Source organism: Tupaia chinensis, unplaced genomic scaffold, assembly GCF_000334495.1.
Source record: "Tupaia chinensis unplaced genomic scaffold, TupChi_1.0 Scaffold000600_1, whole genome shotgun sequence".
Taxonomy (NCBI): Eukaryota; Metazoa; Chordata; class Mammalia; order Scandentia; family Tupaiidae; genus Tupaia; species Tupaia belangeri.
Genome location: NW_006160117.1, coordinates 6605533 through 6610666, shown reverse-complemented (window position 1 = coordinate 6610666; position 5134 = coordinate 6605533).

Sequence of the window (5134 nt, the reverse complement as noted above, 5' to 3'; positions counted from 1 at the left end):
CGTGCCCGCGGATGGCTTCCAAAGTGCAGAACTGTTTGTTCCCTCCCCTGGGCCGTACGGAGCGCTACGTGAGTCGCTGTGTGGACCTACCCGACCCGGTCTTCCCGCGCTTCCCACGCCCCGCCCACCTCCCCCGCTCTCGACCCCTGATAATAATAGTAATAATCCCTCCCACATGGGGTCACTTCAAGGAGCGACGCGAATCTCTCAGCTTTGTAGGATTTTCAGGGTCAAAGGACAGGGAGTTACTTTCATTCAGCATTTAAGTAAAGTGCTCAAAAATCAATCTTCCCAAGTCCCTTAACTGACTATGCAGGCCTTAGGCGCTCAGCACCTCTCTGTCCTAATGTGCCCTTGCTGCTCCCTTGGCCTCACTCTGGTGTCCCCTCCCCCGCACATCAGTTCCTCTCCCTCCATTAACTGCTCTGAAAGAACTGACTGAATTTACTAGGACTTTTTTGGGTTCTGTGTTCTAGAGTCTTTGAAGACCCGTAGGGAAAATAGTTTACAAAACAACCCAGTCTGTGCGTGATAGCACGCATCCATTTATTATATGGATGATAGTTACAATACGTAAATGCATTTTACAAATATTTTTATATGTTGGAAAATATTTCCAAAACAGTATTGGTCCTTCTCTACTATGCCATCCTGCATTTTTTTTACTCTATGGCATATTTTGTAAACGTTGACTGAAAATCACTAAATTGATTTTGTAAACCACCACATTTGCTCGCTATCCCTTTCAGAAGTACCCCACTATTCCTTCTCATTGCTTTCCATCCTTATCCCAAATCTCTCAGTGTTCTGGAATGTCATTTCTATTTTTTCTCCTCTTGCCTTACTGTGCATCATCTCACATGTCCGTCTCACTGTTTTCTGTAGTTGTACCACTCTTGCTGTGGATGCAGATTATACTATATCCTGTCTAGGTCTGTTTCTGGTGTTCCACGTGAGGCCTGCTTATAGAGATGCTGGACTTGATAACTACTGAGAAACTGGCAGGCTTTAATATAGGAATGCAGATGAGTCAGTATTTCTGAATTTCCTGGAAGAGGAAAAGAGGCAGACAGGCCTATAGGCAAATACTAAGAAACTAAGTCAACTTGCCTCTAAATAAACAGTGAAAGGCATTAGTTGAGTGAATGATATGGATAAGGATTTCCTTGGTTCTAGAAGGCAGTAAAAACAAAGCCACCCAATGTACCACATTGATCTTTTTAAAAAAAAAAAAAAAGTCCCTGGCCATGTTTGAACTTTCACATACTTTTGACTCAGATTCTAACAGGACAGCAGATTATTTGTTTAGCTACACAGTGGGATCAGAATCCAGGCATTTCAGAATAGGCTTAGATATATGTTTGAGAGTCTTAAATTTATTGATCCTGTGGTTCCTACAACAGTGTCTATTCTGCATCCTCACTTCTTTCACCAACACAAAACTGAAAAGTCAATTACTTGAGCTTTTGGGAGTCACACACATCTGAGCACCCTCTAGAGAGACCAGGAAAGGACAAGGGAAAGGGTACTAAATGGAAGAGTCTATTTCAGTCTATCAACCTCACACCCTAAACATTTACTCTGAACTGTTACATTTATTTTCTCTTATCCTTTTTTCTTTTCAAAGAATTATTTTATATTACTTATTATTTTTAATTTGACCAGAGAGAGGCAGAGAGAGAGAGAAAAAAAAAAAGAGGGGAAAGTAAGAAAGCAAGCTGCCAGGTACAGGACTCAAACCATGGTCAGCATGTGGGAGTCCAGCACTTTAACCACCACACCACCTGCTGGCCCCTCTCTTATCCTTTTAAAATTACTCCTTTCGGCTTGCCTTTTCTCTCTGTTTTGTGCCCCAGCTGCAATCTGACAATGATATAAATGTAAAAATTAACCAGTAGATACTCAGATTCAATTTTTTACACTATCGTGGAGAAAGACTTGGGGAGTGTGAGACTCAGGAAGCATAAGTGACAAACGCGTTGGAGAAAAGCCAGCTTTTTGTGGCATAACCAGGACTAAAACTTCACTCTCTTGACATCCAACCTAGTGCCCTTTTAAGCAGCCTGGGGGAATGTAAGCTGAAGGATATTGGAAAGACAATGGATGAAAAGGAAGAAGATAGGATGTTGGTTCTCCTTGAACTCACCACCACTCACCATCAGAAGGCAAAGCAATGAAAAAAAACTGGATTGGAAAGGTAAGGACCTTGGGCTGACCTTGGCCTTGCTATTCAACACTTAACCTTTGTGAGCTTGAGTAATTCGTTTTCTCCTATGGCTTCCTTTTGCTTGTTTGTAAAATAGGGAAAATGTCACTGACGTAGATGGGTTATGTGAGTCTTAAATGATGTAATTCCTGTGAAAGCACTGTACAATCAGCATGGTTAATTATGCAAGGCAAAACACTGTCTTACTGTAAAATCTCTTTTCACCAAAGAAACCCAGAGGTAAAGACCAAGGTCTTTCATGCAAATGATTTAAGTAGCTTGAATATCTAAATCTCACTGTGAAGATTACTGACTGGTAGAGCAGGAAATCAGCATTAGTTCACCTTTGAGAGTCTGTAGGTATTTCACCTATTCCTCTCCTAGTTTTTCCTATTCTTTGTTAACTCATACAGAATTTGTATAAGCAGAAAGCCTACGTTTTTCCCAGAGAATCTTTTTTCACCCAGTAATGCTTCTCAGTTTCTCATGTTAGCACTTGGGTTTTTCTAGTCTATTAGGAAAGTTTGCCCTTCCTTAATCTCATCTTTCTATTCTAATTAGTCAGACATGGATCGATATGGAAATGGAAAGGATAACATGGAAAGTTAGTGCTGGAAAGGATTAATTACATTAAAGAGCACAAGCGCCTCATTATTTTTGGGGAATGGGATAATTTAAGCAGCTATGATTTGCGTAAGGTAACAGAGGGACTTAAAGACAGATCAAGAATTTAATTTTTTTTATGCTAGAGAGTACATGTGTGTGCATGGAGAGAGAGACAGAGAGAGAGGGAGAGAGGAGGACACCTTCAATGGAGCTTTGTCACTTCTCAATCCCTTTTCCCCTGTCCTCCAGTTCCTCAGGATCCTGGGCACCCACTTGCAAACTTGAGGTGCTGTCAAGCTGACTCAGGGATCTGAACCCATGGTCAGCAATATGGTCTCAGTTCCCCCACTGCACCATGGCAGCTAGGCCATAATAGGAATTTGAATATAATTGATTGAAATAGCTTAATTGGGCTAGCCATGGCACAGTTCAAATCCCAGACCCTTGGCAAAAAAAAAAAAACAACAAGCAAAAAAAACAGATGCATGTGCATGCATGCCCCAAATACCAAGAGTCTAGGAAAAGGGACTGTAGCATGGTCATCTCCCCTGGGGGGGGTATTTTCTCACTTCTCTCTCTTTCTATTTATATCTTTCTCTCTTTCTCTCTCCAGAGAGTGCAAATGTCCTGTAGCAAGAATTAAAACAAACAAACGAAAAAAGCCAAATTGTGAGTCTCCCTCCTTGCCCCTGCAAATTGGATAAACCACTCATGTGTATGTTAATAATCTAAGTGTAACCACCTAAAATTATGTATCACTTTACACAATGCTGTAGTTGCAAGAGAGTTAGGATATGACGGTAGTTCTCAAACTTTACTTACATTAGAACTTCCTATAGGATTTGGGACAGGCAGGTGGCATGGTGGTTAAGGGGTTGCTTTCTCGCTTTCCTTCTCTCTCTCACTGTCTGACTCTGTTCAAAATTAATTAAATAAATAAATAGAATAATTATATTTTTTAAAAAGAACATTCTAGAGGATTTGTTCAAACCAAGATTACTGGACCCCAAACCCCAAATTTCTTGTTTTGGTAGGTAAGGTCTGAGAATTTGCATTTCTAACAAGTTCCTAGTGAGGCTGATACTGTTGGTACACGGACTACACTTTGAGAATCACTTGGCTACAGACAGGCTCAAATCTCAAATTTTCTAGAGTTTCATAAAACTATGGCAAAACTGTGAGACATGAGAAGTCTGTTTAATGAATTGTTAGAGCCCTTTCCTCCCCAATACTACTAGGTCTCTGCTAATAGTCAAGTAATCCACTTAGGACAGTGGTAGATAAAGGCTTAAGCAGAGGTTCTCAGACATTCCTTTGTGTCAAAATCACCAAGGGTGCTTATTAAGGATGTGGATTCCTACCACCCTCCCCTACCCTGACTTGGCTAAATGCAGTGAGCTAGGCTCTTTATGCCAGAGATTTTGTCCTGATCACAATATATCCCTTGTTGAGATGTCTGTAACTTACTGCCGAATGAATGAACAGGATAGACTACTGCATAGGTGGCTCCTCATGACTCATGCTTTCTAGTAATAATGCCGTTGTGTCCTGCCCTTCCATGTTGACCCTGGGCTTAGGCCATGGACAGTAAGATGTTAGCAAGCATGATACAAGCAGAGACTTGATAAGCACTTGTGTGGATATGGGCCTTTCCCCCTTAGAACCCAGGTGCCCTGCTGTGAGATTGATAATCTTACAGAATATGAGCAGCTATGTGGAGAAGAACTAAGGAACCCCAGCTGACCAGCACCAAACTCTAGATACATGAATGAAACCACCTTAGATATTTTAGCCCCAGCCAAGCTTCCAGCTGATTGCAGCTACTGAATGAATGACCCAGTTGAATGAATGACCTCAGTCAATACTACCTGGAACTTAAAATTCATACAGCTAAGCCCAAATAGTTCACAGAATCATGAGAAAGGATAAATGGTTGTTTTTAGCCACTCAGTTTTGGAATTGTTGTTTATGTAGCAGAAGATAAATGACCCAATTGGTACATTTTAGTATGGTTTCTATTCCTCACAATTTAGTTCTGGGTTATATTTGGTTATAACCAATGCACTAGGTCTCTTAGAAAAATGAAAATAGGGGCCAGTGTGGCATGGTGGTCAAGGCGGCTGGATCCCACGTAGCTGACTATGCGATTGGAGTCTCAGACCTAGTGTCTTAAAAAGCATGCTGGGCTTGTGTCCAAAGTCTTGAGAGGAGAAAGGAGAAGGGATTGCATTGTGGCCATCCCTCTGGGAGGTGTGCACGTGGGGGGATATGATTTCTTTTCTTTTTTTTTTTTTTGGAGAGGTTTTCGCTATAGGGCGCGTA